The following is a 16,170-nucleotide window of genomic DNA, read 5'->3' on the forward strand; positions in this document are numbered from 1 at the left end:
TGCTCTGATCTTTTGAAGTCTTGTGTGCGTTGCTCATTCCCCCCTTGCTCTGTGTTTCTTTGTGAACTTCAATTGTAAGGGCGAGAGGCTCCAAGTTGTGGAGATTCCTCGCAAACGGGATTGAGAAAAAGCAAGCAAAACACCGTGGTATTCAAGTGGGTCTTTTGACCGCTTGAGAGGGGTTGATTGCAACCCTCGTCCGTTGGGATGCCACAACGTGGAGTAGGCAAGCGTTGGTCTTGGCCGAACCACGGGATAAACCACTGTGTTATCTCTGTGATTGATCTCTTGTGGTATTGTGGTTTGTTGAGACTCCTTTCTAGCCACTTGGCATTTATTGTGCTAACACTTAACAAGTTTTTGTGGCTATAAGTTTAAGTTTTACAGGATCACCTATTCACCCCCCCCCCCCCTCTAGGTGCTCTCACTTCCAACAGGGAGACAATGTCAAGCTTAATGCCCCTCCTAAAAGAATATCTAACTTTGTTAAGGGCAAGGCTCCCATGGTTCAGGATAACGAGGGTTACATTTTATACCCTGCCGGTTATCCCGAACACAAAATTAGGAGAATTCACTCTAGGAAGTCTCACTCTGGCTCTCATCATGCTTTCATGTATAAGAGTGAGGCATCTAGTTCTAGGCAATCAACACATGCTAAATTGCCTAGGAAGAAAACTCCTATTGCATCAAATGAACCTAATATTTCATATAAGACTTTTGATGCATCTTATGTTTTAACTAACAAATCAGGCAAAGTAGTTGCCAAATATGTGGGGGGCAAACACAAGGGATCAAAGACTTGTGTTTGGGTACCCAAGGTGCTTGTTTCTAATGTGAAAGGACCCAAGACCGTTTGGGTACCTAAGAACAAGGCCTAAATTTGTTTTGTAGGTTTATGCATCCGGGGGCTCAAGTTGGATCATCGATAGCGGGTGCACAAACCACATGATAAGGGAGAAAAGGATGTTCTCCTCCTATGAGAAAAACCAAGATCCCCAACGAGCTATCACATTCGGGGATGAAAATCAAGGTTTGGTCAAAGGACTTGGTAAAATTGCAATATCATCTGACCATTCTATTTCCAATGTTTTTCTTGTAGATTCTTTAGATTACAACTTGCTTTCTGTTTCTCAATTATGTAAAATGGGATACAACTGTCTTTTTACGGATATAGGTGTTACTGTCTTTAGAAGAAGTGATGATTCAGTGGCATTTAAGGGAGTGTTAGAGGGTCAACTATACTTAGTTGATTTTAATAGAGCTGAACTCGACACTTGCTTAATTGCTAAGACTAACATGGGTTGGCTCTGGCATCGCCGACTAGCCCACGTTGGGATGAAGAATCTTCATAAGCTTCTAAAGGGAGAGCACATTTTGGGACTAACAAATGTTAATTTTGAGAAAGACAGGATTTGTAGCGCATGTCAAGCATGGAAGCAAGTTGGTGTTCATCATCCACACAAGAACATCATGACGACTAACAAGCCACTAGAGCTACTCCACATGGATTTATTCGACCCAATAGCTTACATAAGCATCGGCGGGAGTAAGTACTGTCTAGTTATTGTGTATGATTGTTCTCGCTTCACTTGGGTGTTCTTTTTGCAGGAAAAATCTCAAACCCAAGATACCTTAAAGGGATTCTTGAGACGGGCTCAAAATGAGTTCGACTTAAGGATCAAGAAAATAAGAAGCGACAACGGAACGGAGTTCAAGAACTCACAAATAGAAGGCTTTCTTGAGGATGAGGGCATCAAGCATGAGTTCTCTTCTCCCTACACACCTCAACAAAATGGTGTAGTGGAGAGGAAAAATAGAACTTTATTGGACATGGCAAGGACCATGCTTAATGAATACAAGACTTCGGATCGGTTTTGGGCTGAGGCGGTCAACACCGCTTGCTACGCCATCAACCAGTTATATCTTCACCGAATCCTCAAGAAGACATCTTATGAACTCCTAACCGGTAAAAAGCCTAATGTTTCATATTTTAGAGTCTTTGGTAGCAAATGCTTTATTCTTGTTAAAAGAGGTAGAAAATCTAAATTTGCTCCTAAGGCTGTAGAAGGCTTTTTACTTGGTTATGATTCAAACATAAGGGCATATAGAGTCTTTAACAAGTCCTCTGGAATAGTTGAAGTTTCTTGTGACATTGTGTTTGATGAGACTAACGGCTCTCAAGTAGAGCAAGTTGATCTTGATGAGCTAGATGATGAAGAGGCTCTGTGCGTCGCACTAAGAAACATGTCCATTGGGGATGTGTGTCCTAAGGAATCCAAAGAGCCTCCACATGCACAAGATCAACCATCTTCCTCAATGCAAGCATCTCCACCAACTCAAGATGAGGATCAAGCTCAAGATGATGATGATGAAGATCAAGAGGAGCCACCTCACGAGGAGGACAATGATCAAGGGGGAGATGCTAATGATCAAGACAAGGAAGATGATGACGGTCCAAGGCCGCCACACCCAAGCATCCACCAAGCAATCCAACGAGATGACCCCGTGAACACCATCCTCGGCGATATTCATAAGGGGGTAACCACTCGATCTCGTGTTGCTCATTTTTGTGAACATTACTCTTTTGTTTCCTCTATTGAGCCACACAAGGTAGAGGAAGCACTTCAAGATTCGGATTGGGTGCTGGCGATGCAAGAGGAGCTCAACAACTTCATGAGGAATAAGGTATGACATTTAGTTCCACGTCCTAACCAAAATTTTGTAGGAACCAAGTGGGTCTTCCGCAACAAGCAAGATGAGCATGGTGTGGTGACAAGGAACAAAGCGCGACTTGTGGCCAAGGGATATTCACAAATTGAAGGTTTGGATTTTGGTGAAACCTATGCACCCGTAGCTAGGCTTGAGTCAATTCGCATTTTAATTGCCTATGCTACTTACCATGGCTTCAAGCATTATCAAATGGACGTGAAGAGTGCCTTCCTAAATGGACCAATCAAGGAGGAAGTCTATGTTGAGCAACCCCCCCCCCAGCTTTGAAGATAGTGAGTATCCTAACCATGTCTATAAACTCTCTAAGGCGCTTTATGGGCTCAAGCAAGCCCCAAGAGCATGGTATGAATGCCTAAGAGATTTTCTTATTTCTAATGACTTCAAAGTTGGAAAAGCCGATCCTACTCTATTCACTAAAACTATTGCAAATGATTTGCCAAATTTACGTTGATGATATTATATTTGGGTCTACTAACAAATCTACTTGTGAAGAGTTTAGTAGGATTATGATTTAAAAATTCGAGATGTCAATGATGGGGGAGTTGAAGTATTTTCTAGGCTTTCAAGTGAAGCAACTCCAAGAGGGCACCTTCATCAGCCAAACAAAGTACATTCAAGACATACTCACCAAGTTTGGAATGAAGGATGCCAAGCCCATCAAGACACCCATGGGAACAAATGGGCATCTCGACCTTGACACGGGAGGTAAATCCGTAGATCAAAAGGTATACCGGTCGATGATAGGATCTTTACTCTATTTATGTGCTTCACGACTGGATATTATGCTTTCCGTATACATGTGTGCAAGATTCCAAGCCGATCCTAAGGAAGTTCACCTTAGGACAGTAAAACGAATCTTGAGATATTTAGTTTATACTTCTAAGTTTGGCCTTTGGTACCCTAGGGGATCCACTTTTGATTTAATTGGTTATTCAGATGCTGATTGGGCAGGGTGTAAGATTGATAGAAAGAGCACATCACGGACTTGCTAGTTCTTGGGAAGATCTCTGGTGTCTTGGGCTTCTAAGAAACAAAATTCTGTAGCTCTTTCTACCGCCGAAGCCGAGTACATTGCCGCAGGCCATTGTTGCGCGCAATTGCTTTGGATGAGGCAAACCCTTAGGGACTATGGTTACAAATTGACCAAAGTTCCTCTTCTATGTGATAATGAGAGTACAATCCGTATGGCGGATAATCCCGTTGAGCATAGCCGCACTAAACACATAGCCATTCGGTATCACTTTTTAAGGGATCACCAACAACGAGGGATATCGAGATTGCATATATTAACACCAAAGAACAATTAGCCGATATCTTTACCAAGCCACTAGATGAGAAAACATTTACCAAACTTAGGTATGAGCTAAACATTCTTGATTCTAGGAATTTTGATTGATATTTTGCACACATAGCTTATTTATATACCTTTGATCATCTCCTTCATTTGCTATGACTAATGTGTTCTTCAAGTGCATTTCATACTAAGTCATAGATTGAAAGGGAAATGGAGTCTTCGGCGAAGACAAGGCTTCCACTCCACTCCATCAAATTATTCATCCGTCGCCGACACTCCGTATCGCTCTCCAATTTGGTATAATCTTCACTCCTATATTCTTTACCAAAGGGGGAGAAAGTTTGAAAAAGGGCTTATATTTCACTCACAAGTATCCGTTTTTGGCGATTCATGCCAAAGGGGGAGAAAGTATTAGCCCAAAGCAAAAGGACCGCACCACCACCAATTTCAAAAATTTGTAGTCTTTCAATTTGTACTAAAGAAGTGTTTTTAAATATTTTCAAATTGGTATCTTATTTTTGATATAATTTTAATTGATATACCCTCTTCAAAATTAATATCTAAAACCCTCTTGAACACTAAGAGGAGGATTTCATTAAGGGGGAGTTTTGTTTAGTCAAAGGAAAAGCATTTGAAACAGGGGGAGAAAATTTCAAATCTTGAAAATGCTTCTCAAAACCTTATTCATATACCTTTGACTATTTGCAAAAGATTTTGAAAAAGAATTTCCAAAACTTTGCAAAACAAAACAAGTGGTGCAAGCGTGGTCCAAAATTTTAAATAAGAAGAAAGCCATCCATATCTAGTAGAAATAATTATTGGTTTTATTCTAAGCAACCTTTGCACTTACCTTATGCAAACTAGCTCAATTCTGCACTTTTATATGTGCTTTGGTTTGTGTTGTCATCAATCACCAAAAAGGGGGAGATTGAAAGGGAAATAGGCTTACACCTTTTCCTATATGAATTTTGGTGGTTGAATTGCCCAACACAAATAATTGGACTAACTAGTTTGCTCTAGATTATAAGTTTTACAGGTGCCAAAGGTTCACAACAAACCAATAAAACGACTAAGAAAGTGTCACACCCGGGTTTTAGGGGTCCAAAGCCCGGGCGCGAACATAATCACCAGGTGTGCTGGGACCAAGTCTCACACATATGATGAATCATGGCACAGGATCGAATGTCACATCTTTACTACATAACAGGAGTGCTATACAAAATAAATAAATACATTATAAGGAGATAACGGTCCAGCAACCCAAAGTTGACTGGGAGACGACGACCTAGACCTCTCAGGAACTCGTCACAGCATCCTCCAAGCGCCTCATCCTGCGGTACCTGTTTTTGACATGTGGGGGTGTGAGACAGCAAGAGTGAGCTCACATACGTTCATCGCTCAACAAGTTGTGGGGAATAATGTGCATGGACTCGCCAAAGGTGGGAGCTCACGTGAAGTGTAAGGCTTATCAAAGAGGATGGTTAGAGCTGAGCATTGCTTTTAAAGTTGGTCAAATTTTTATTAGCAATTACTAAGTATAAGTAAATACCAACCCAATTAAGTAGTAGAACAAAAGTAACAACATCACCTGCGATGCAATGCATATGACGAATTGAGTTTAAGTTCCATAATTTAATCATGTGAGTGTCCGAGCTGCTCATGACCGTGAGCACGGCTAGTATACCAGTTTTACACTCTGTAGAGGTTGCGCATCTTTAATCGAGCTGCTCATGACCGTGAGCACGGCTAGTATACCAGTTTTACACTCTGCAGAGGTTGCGCATCTTTACCCACAAGTCATGTTACCCATCTGCCAAGAGACGGCCAATCCCATACACCTCTACCGAGGAGGCGAGGCAGGGTAACACTACGAGGCCTTTACAAAGTTCCACTAGCTTCAGAAAACCCGCTTTAGTTTATAGGAAGCTCCAGTGCAGGAATCCCTCGCCTGACCGCCATCGCAGCAAAATCAACCAAGGACCTCCCTACACTGACCACTCCCCTACTGCCCTTGCCCCTTTCGGGTAAGGTAGTCTTCCACTAGCTTTCCTAATTAGTTAGCCAAGGGCGTCCATAAACCCTTGTGGTAGCACTGTTTTCCCGGGTGGTTCTCCATGTTCCAATTAACATAATGAACTTATCATGAACAGTAAATAATAACTGATAATAAAAGATAATCATGAATAAAATGTATCTCTATACCCAAAACCACATAAAGCAATAGCAGCTACTACCCGAAAATCCAGTGGTGAACAAGGTATAAAGATAGTCAAACTAGGGTAACCTATTGGGTCTAATCAAAATTAACCTATGCAGATCATTATGATTAATTAGAACATGACTGGGTAAAAAGAAGTGATCAAGGGCACAACTTGCCTGAGACTTGAGATTCCAGGTACCAACTTGCTCTTCAGGTGACTCGTGACCTCACTGCTAAACGTAGCAATATAGACAAACATTGTATAGGCAAAATTAACATCACACCAAACATGAGAACAAACTGTGTAATAATAATCTACGCGTCGCTACGAGATCGTGGGAACAAGAACCACTAAATTCGAAATTACGGTTATTAAGTTATGATTTTCCGAAATTATTTAGTACTTAGAATAGATTAATCCAAATGAATAATTTTAATTCACGTTTCATGGCTAAACAGTGTTAATGGTTGATAGACAATAGTAGTATAAAATTATTGCAACTGGAATGACTCAATTTGGAGCTAAAATGAATTAACTATGAATTATACAAGTTTATAGAATTATTTTCATACTAAAAACCTATTTATTTATTATTTTCTGAATATCCTAAGTGTTATGGACCGGGCACAATATTTCTTAAAAGGTCAGGGGCCTAAATCACATTTTCCCTAAGACTCAGTATTCACCACGCAGGATGGTGGGTTGATTCCACAAAACTCCGAGGGCTCTTTAGCATAAAAGCAACGACGAAGAGGTATGGATAGATTTCAGCCGTTGGATCCTAGTTCAAGCGCTCAGATTAAATCCGAGCCCTACAAACCGGTACGCAAATCTGGCCATCGGATCAAGATCCTACAATCCAAAATCTCTCCCCCGCATTAAACCGTTCTGACCCTTGGATTTCCAATCCACGGCTGAAAACAAACCTCTTACCTCCATTCTTCATTGCGCATCCAACGGTCCTCCTTCGTCTTCCTCACGTGAGGTAAACAGAGCAGTGAGCGTTCCCAATCCGCGGTGGTGTCCGCCGAACAGGAGCCCGAGCAGCCGGTGATCCCTACCCTGCCAGGTCTCTCCACGACGAAGTTCCCCCCCGGCGAGCAACAAACCAAGGTCATCCCTCTGTTTCTCCCCCGGCGAGGCGTGGCTTGCCCAGAGCCCCCACGCCATAAGCAGATCCGCGGCGTGAGTCTTCTGGCAAAAGCGACCGTGCGCATGTGAGGAACGGCCATGGCGGGGCTCCCTCTTTCTCTGTGTTTGCGGTAATGGCAGGGAGACCCAGGGAACTACGGCGGCGCCTGGAGTAGGCCGTGAAGCCCCACGCGAGACGGTCCGCGAGGTCACAGCCATGCCACGGCACGCACACCCACGCCATGAAGGAGATCTCCATGCGGTGGCGGGTTTCTCTCTCATCGCATACACAGCTCGCCGCTCCCTCAATACACGACTGTGAAGGCGTAAAGAGTCACGGCCATATTTATGGTTGAGGGCGGAGTCTCCCCTGTGACCGATTCCTGCGCCGAGAAGGTCGGTCGCAAGGATCCGGGCGGGGATGGCGGACTCCGTGCGGACGGTTGCCGTGCAGCTCGGATTCGTTGCGAAATTCACGGCGTGGGAGCTGAACCTGACAACTGGGGCCCACATGTAAGTGTGTCGCGTGTGAGACATCATGAGGCCGAGTGCAGGCGCGACAGCGGATAGCTAGGCTGCGCAGGGGAGCATGGTTGAGTGGGCGAGGGATTTTTGGGCCCAATAGTGGTAGAGGTCTTCTTTTTATTTAATTCTGTTTTCATTTTCTTTCTTATTTTCTCTTATTCTCAGATTCTAAACTTAATTCATGTTTAAATTTTGAATTCGAATTTAAAATGAGGTTACAACTTTGACTCAAATGCATCATTCAAAAAAAATGGCAGCATGAAATGCAAATATTATTTGATTAATTATTTTATCTATTATCCTATTTACGCAAAGTCTTTTAAATATGCCTTCATGCATACAAGATCAGAAAAAAGTACATTAAGAAATAGTTTATAAAAATCCTTTCAGAGAATACTTATTTTATATGTTTTTTTATGAAGGAATAACCAAAATCATATCGGGATACTTCTCATTTAATCTTTTAGGAGATATAACTTTAGAAGTAAATTATGATTAAAAGGTATTCCAATTCAAAGCTTGTAGAGGATTTTACTAACTTTCCCAAAATGGATTTTGGGGTGCTACAAATCCTACCCCCCTTAACAGAAATCTCGTCCCCGAGATTTGTAAGAAAAGGATATAGGAAGAGTGGTTTGCAATTTAGCTTTTAGTTTCTAATTATTTCAAAAACCAAGAGCCTCTTTTTTTGAGTGATTAGGAAAGCATGGGTATCCATATGTATATTCATTTTATTATGTAGGACGAAAGATGGGTTGGTTAAGGCAAGAATATCCTAGTGTAAGAAAGTTTATGGTGAGAAAGGACTCCTTGTTGGGTGGTAATGCATCTGAAGATCGAGTTTGACTTCTCTCCTTCCTTGACGAGGTTTATCTTGTCCTTTTCGAGTCTTGCTCTTTGGTGTCTCCATCCGAGTTTGGGACAAGAGGCTAAGATAGATTTGTTATGTAGGTCAAGTTGTTGGGTATGGCCGAGTTGATCTAGGTCACCAGTTTAAGCTTAAGCGGATTTGGAGTATGGCTTAATCCTTTGTACCAGCATTAAGTAACTTACTCTACATTAGATCATAATAGATTAGATAGAATATAGATTAGGTTGGTACGACTAGATTAAACTAGTTAAGATCTCATTATTTTGGATTAGGTCCTGGTGGTTACTTTAGGATCAGATAAATATAGTGGTTAGGATAAAATGAATCTTTCATGATAAGATGAATCTATTAGGATAAGAGAGTCTTTTAAGATAAGATGAATTGGTTAGAATGGGATCTTTTAGGATAAGATAAATCTCTTAAGCTAGATATATTCCAATGGGGATAATCTAGGTTGTCTAGTTATTTTATAAATATTTTTTATACCTATGTGTATATGTAGATGTATTTGTGGACATTACTCCACAACCCATCACACTCAATCAAAGATCCAAATCAGACAGATATCATAAGAACAAGCATTCGAGCATATAGATAAAAAAATAATAGTTTTGTTTTTGTTCCTAAGGGTAGGTCTCGTATTCCTAAAAGTCACTTTAAGCACATGATTTCAAAGTGTGAAATCCAAGTTTGTCCTTTAGAAGGAAAAAGGTAAGAGTATTCAGAGTAAAGCGGAAATAGATGAGAAAAGATTAAGAAAAGTTTAGAAAGAATCAGAGTGGCAAAGGTAAGTAGAGAATGGTTGTCCAGTTCTATCTAGGTTTCGTCCTACAGTCAACATTCCTCTGATACCACTTCTGTCACACCCGGGTTTTAGGGGTCCAAAGCCCGGGCGCGAACATAATCACCAGGTGTGCTGGGACCAAGTCTCACACATATGATGAATCATGGCACAGGATCGAATGTCACATCTTTACTACATAACAGGAGTGTTATACAAAATAAATAATTACATTATAAGGAGACAACGGTCCAGCAACCCAAAGTTGACTGGGAGACGACGGCCTAGACCTCTCACGAACTCGTCACAGCATCCTCCAAGCGCCTCATCCTGCGGTACCTGTTTTTGACCTGTGGGGGGTGTGAGACAACAAGAGTGAGCTCACATACGTTCATCGCTCAACAAGTTGTGGGGAATAATGTGCATGAACTCGCCAAATGTGGGAGCTCACGTGAAGTGTAAGGCTTATCAAAGAGGATGGTTAGAGCTGAGCATTGCTTTTAAAGTTGGTCAAATTTTTATTAGCAATTACTAAGTATAAGTAAATACCAACCCAATTAAGTAGTAGAACAAAAGTAACAACATCACCTGCGATGCAATGCATATGACGAATTGAGTTTAAGTTCCATAATTTAATCATGTGAGTGTCCGAGCTGCTCATGACCGTGAGCACGGCTAGTATACCAGTTTTACACTCTGCAGAGGTTGCGCATCTTTAATCGAGCTGCTCATGACCGTGAGCACGACTAGTATACCAGTTTTACACTCTGCAGAGGTTGCGCATCTTTACCCACAAGTCATGTTACCCATCTGCCAAGAGACGGCCAATCCCATACGCCTCTACCGAGGAGGCGAGGCAGGGTAACACTACGAGGCCTTTACAAAGTTCCACTAGCTTCAGAAAACCCGCTACAGTTTATAGGAAGCTCTAGTGCAGGAATCCCTCGCCTGACCGCCATCGCAGCAAAATCAACCAAGGACCTCCCTACACTGACCACTCCCCTACTACCTTTGCCCCTTTCGGGTAAGGTAGTCTTCCACTAGCTTTCCTAATTAGTTAGCCAAGGGCGTCCATAAACCCTTGTGGTAGCACTGTTTTTCCGGGTGGTTCTCCATGTTCCAATTATCATAATGATCTTATCATGAACAGTAAATAATAACTGATAATAAAAGATAATCATGAATAAAATGTATCTCTATACCCAAAACCACATAAAGCAATAGCAGGTACTACCCGAAAATCCAGTGGTGAACAAGGTATAAAGATAGTCAAACTAGGGTAACCTATTGGGTCCCATCAAAATTAACCTATGCAGATCATTATGATTAATTAGAACATGACTGGGTAAAAAGAAGTGATCAAGGGCACAACTTGCCTGAGACTTGAGATTCCAGGTACCAACTTGCTCTTCAGGTGACTCGTGACCTCACTGCTAAACGTAGCAATATAGACAAACATTGTATAGGCAAAATTAACATCACACCAAACATGAGAACAAACTGCGTAATAATAATCTACGCGTCGCTACGAGATCGTGGGAACAAGAACCACTAAATTCGGAATTACGGTTATTAAGTTATGATTTTCCGAAATTATTTAGTACTTAGAATAGATTAATCCAAATGAATAATTTTAATTCACGTTTCATGGCTAAACAGTGTTAATGGTTGATAGACAATAGTAGTACAAAATTATTGCAACTGGAATGACTCAATTTGGAGCTAAAATGAATTAACTATGAATTATACAAGTTTATAGAATTATTTTCATACTAAAAACCTATTTCTTTATTATTTTCTGAATATCCTAAGTGTTATGGACCGGGCACAATATTTCTTAAAAGGTCAGGGGCCTAAATCACATTTTCCCTAAGACTCAGTATTCACCGCGCAGGATGGCGGGTTGATTCCACAAAACTCCGAGGGCTCTTTAGCATAAAAGCAACGACGAAGAGGTATGGATAGATTTCAGCCGTTGGAACCTAGTTCAAGCGCTCAGATTAAATCCGAGCCCTACAAACCGGTACGCAAATCTGGCCATCGGATCAAGATCCTACAATCCAAAATCTCTCCCCCGCATTAAACCGTTCCGACCCTTGGATTTCCAATCCACGACTGAAAACAAACCTCTTACCTCCATTCTTCATTGCGCATCCAACGGTCCTCCTTCGTCTTCCTCATGTGAGGTAAACAGAGCAGTGAGCGTTCCCAATCCGCGGTGGTGTCCGCCGAACAAGAGCCCGAGCAGCCGGTGATCCCTACCCTGCCAGGTCTCTCCACGGCGAAGTTCCCCCCCGGCGAGCAACGAACCAAGGTCATCCCTCTGTTTCTCCCCCGGCGAGGCGTGGCTTGCCCAGAGCCCCCACGCCATAAGCAGATCCGCGGCGTGAGTCTTCTGGCAAAAGCGACCGTGCGCATGTGAGGAACGGCCATGGCGGGGCTCCCTCTTTCTCTGTGTTTGCGGTAATGGCAGGGAGACCCTGGGAACTACGGCGGCGCCTGGAGTAGGCCGTGAAGCCCCGCGCGAGACGGTCCGAGAGGTCACAGCCATGCCACGGCACGCACACCCACGCCATGAAGGAAATCTCCATGCGGTGGCGGGTTTCTCTCTCATCGCATACACAGCTCGTCGCTCCCTCAATACACGACTGTGAAGGCGTAAAGAGTCACGGCCATATTTATGGTTGAGGGCGGAGTCTCCCCTGTGACCGATTCCTGCGCCGAGAAGGTCGGTCGCAAGGATCCGGGCGGGGATGGCGGACTCCACGCGGACGGTTGCCGTGCAGCTCGGATTCGTTGCGAAATTCACGGCGTGGGAGATGAACCTGACAACTGGGGCCCACATGTAAGTGTGTCGCGTGTGAGACATCATGAGGCCGAGTGCAGGCGCGACAGCGGATAGCTAGGCTGCGCAGGGGAGCATGGTTGAGTGGGCCGAGGGATTTTTGGGCCCAATAGTGGTAGAGGTCTTCTTTTTATTTAATTCTGTTTTCATTTTCTTTCTTATTTTCTCTTATTCTCAGATTCTAAACTTAATTCATGTTTAAATTTTGAATTCGAATTTAAAATGAGGTTACAACTTTGACTCAAATGCATCATTCAAAAAAAATGGCAGCATGAAATGCAAATATTATTTGATTAATTATTTTATCTATTATCCTATTTACGCAAAGTCTTTTAAATATGCCTTCATGCATACAAGATCAGAAAAAAGTACATTAAGAAATAGTTTATAAAAATCCTTTCAGAGAATACTTATTTTATATGTTTTTTATGAAGGAATAACCAAAATCATATCGGGATACTTCTCATTTGATCTTTTAGGAGATATAACTTTAGAAGTAAATTATGATTAAAAGGTATTCCAATTCAAAGCTTGTAGAGGATTTTACTAACTTTCCCAAAAATGGATTTTGGGGTGCTACAGAAAGGGTTCAAACAAAGAGAGCAAAAGACAACACAAAGGCAGCCTTGGTCTGGCGCACCGGACTGTCCGGTGTGCCACCGGACAGTGTCCGGTGCACCAGGGAGTTCCAGTTTAAACTTGCCACCTTCGGGAATTTGGGAGGCCGCTCCGCTATAATTCACCAGATTGTCCGGTGTAGCACCGAACTGTCTGGTGTGCCAAGCGGAGCAACAACTCCAAGCGCCAACGATCGTCTGCAACGGTACAGGAACAGTGAACAGTGTTCACTGCGCGCAGAAGTCAGAGCAGGCGTCAGAAGGCGCACCGTACAGTGAACAGTGACTGTCCGGTGCACCACCGTACTGTCCGGTGGCCCCACTTGTCAGAGCTCCAACGGTCGGAACCCAATGGCCTGGTGATGTGGCTGGCGCACCGGACAGTGTCCGGTGCGTCATACGACAGCAGCCTCCACCAACGGTCAATTTGGTGGTTGGGGCTATAAATACCCCCAACCACCCACACTTCAATGCATCCAAGTTTTCAGCCCTCAAACCTCATACAAGAGCTCTAGACTTCATTCCAAGACACAAACAAAGAGATCAAATCCTCTCCCAATTCCAAAGATCATTCCAATCAAATAGTGACTAGCGAGAGAGACAATTGTGTTCATTTGAGTTCTTGCGCTTGGATTGCTTTTCTTCTTCCTTCTTTCTTGTTTCCAACTCGATTGTAATCAAGGCAAGAGACACCAATTGTGTGGTGGTCCTTGTGGGGACTTAGTGTCCCGACTGATTGAGAAGAGTAGCTCACTCGGTCTAGGTGACCGTTTGAGAGAGGGAAAGAGTTGAAAGAGACCTGGTCTTTGTGACCACCTCAACGGGGAGTAGGTTTGCAAGAACCGAACCTCAGTAAAACAAATCACCGTGTCATCCGTTCTTATTCGCTTGTGATTTGTTTTCACCCTCTCTTTCGGACTCGAGTTTAATTCTAACGCTAACCCCGACTTGTAGTTGTGCCTAAACTTTGCAAATTTCAGATTTGCCTATTCACCCCCCTCTAGGCGACTTTCAAAAAGCACTAGCTGAAGTGTGTCTAGATAGAGAAGATGGAGTGGGTCGGAAGAAGAACCGGTTCCACCAACTGGGGTTGAAAACAAATCATCATCATCATCACCATATATCATACCCCAGTTAGTCCTTTTTCTTACCAGTCCTTGTTGTTTGTGAGGGTCTAATTGAGGTCACTGCACCAAACTTAGCTTCATACTTGTTAAACACCTCAGTTAATTGTGCTCTTACACAAGTTAAATAACCAGAGTAATCATAGTGTGTGACACCAGCTAAAATAGATAGAACTCTATTGAAGCCCCTCAATTTAGCTCTAGGATCAAGAATGAATGCAAATGAATAGAGAAGTGGAATATCCCTCCAGTACTTAAGGAACTTAGTTTTCATAGGAAAAACAACATTTCCAAGCAATCTATCATGTTCATATGAATTTAGATGTTTAGCAATCTGAATTATATGATGCATCATCAATGAAGATGTTTAGCAATCACAGAACAAGAAGATAGTTAGATTAGGGTTCGAACCAACACAGATCACAAATACAAGCATTGGATTAATAACTTACCAGAGCCGGAGCACCAGATCGGTCCCTCACGGGCATCTATAATCAGAGTAGATTAGGGTTTAGGCTTCAAACACAGATCACAAGTAAAGATCACAAGAACAAGCACCAAATTAAGCACTTATCAAAGTCGGAGCACCAGATCGGTCCCTCACGACGACTATAATCAGAGAACAAGATCACAAGAATGTATTAGAGTAGATTAGGGTTTAGGGTTGGTACACAGATCACAAGCATAGATCACAAGAACAAGCACCAGATTAAGAACTTACTAAAGTCGGAGCACCAGATCGGTCCCTCACGTCGGCTATAATAAGAGAACAAGATCACAAGAAGGTATTACAGTAGATTAGGGTTTATGGTTCGAACACATATCACAAACATAGATCACAAGAACAGGTTAAGCACTTACCAAAGCCGGAGCACCAAATCGGTCCCTCATAGGTACAATCACAGAGCAAGAAGGCAATAGAGTAGATTAGGGTTCGGGATTGAGCACATATCACAAGAACAAGCACCAGATTAAGAAGTCTCAAACTCGTCGGAGACGTCGACTAGAGGAAGAAGAAGACGAACATCGAAAGCTTACCGTAACGACGTAACCAAATCCGTGATCGAACAACCAGCCAAGCAGCCACCAGGTGAGGGGAAGCCAGAGCCTAGAGGTGGAGGGAGCGGTGGAGGACCCTACCGGAGGGCGGAGGCTCGAACCTAGAGGCGAGGCGGCGGCGGAGTCGAACAGTGAGGCGGCGGTGGAGACGAATCGACAAATCACCCCCAAAATCGCCCCTAAATCGCAGACGGATAGAAGGAGGGCGAGAGACAACAGGCGAGGCAAGCGAGTGAGACTGACGAGGCAGGGCCCGATGGGGGGAGGGGGCGACGTGTTTTAGGTTAACAAACAGAGCGGGCTAACCGTGCTTCCGGGCTAATCGGGCCGTGCCCGTGCCGGCCCAGCGTGCCCGGTGCTCGGCCCAGGCACGACAGTACCCATCGGGCCATGCCGTGCCGTGATGTCCCGATTAGCCCGACACTATTGGCCATCTATAGTTTGGGGCGACTAAAGTTTAGTGACTAAAGTTTAGTTACTTTTAGTCACTAAATAAGCAAACATGATAGCTAAAGTGAGGTGACTAAACTTTAGTTCGAAGTGACTAAATTAGGATTTTTACCTTATTTGTCCTCTACACTTTCTTCTTGCAGCAAACATCCACTAATTAATACGGGTAATACAGTCATTATTCACAGCAATTAATGTTCTTTAGTCCGGTTTAGTCACTAAAACCAAACAATATACTTTAGTGACTAAACCTAGTCACTAAAGTTTAGTCTAGTGACTAAAGGAACCAAACAGGTAGTAAGGCCCAGTTTGGTAGTCCCTAAATAGCCAAACACTGAGACTAAAATATGGACTAAATTGTTTTATTATCTAGTCCCTCAAGGGATGACTAAAAGGGACTAAACCATATTAATTCCACTTTTTGCCCTTCATTATTTCAGTTGCACTAATGGCGGGAGAATACTAAAAGGTATTTGGTCCTCTTATGATTCATTTAATATTTTTTGAATATTTTTAGTCCCAAAACCAAACAGGGTAGGGAC

The 16,170-nt window shown here is 42.9% G+C and overlaps 1 protein-coding gene across 1 annotated transcript in view; it reads right to left on the minus strand.

The window, feature by feature from the left end:
* LOC100281531 (glyoxalase/bleomycin resistance protein/dioxygenase) overlaps window positions 1-16,170 on the minus strand; it is a 68,676-nt gene that overhangs the window by 34,694 nt on the left and 17,812 nt on the right. The window lies entirely within an intron of this gene.

This window comes from Zea mays, chromosome 9 (assembly GCF_902167145.1).
Source record: "Zea mays cultivar B73 chromosome 9, Zm-B73-REFERENCE-NAM-5.0, whole genome shotgun sequence".
Taxonomy (NCBI): Eukaryota; Viridiplantae; Streptophyta; class Magnoliopsida; order Poales; family Poaceae; genus Zea; species Zea mays.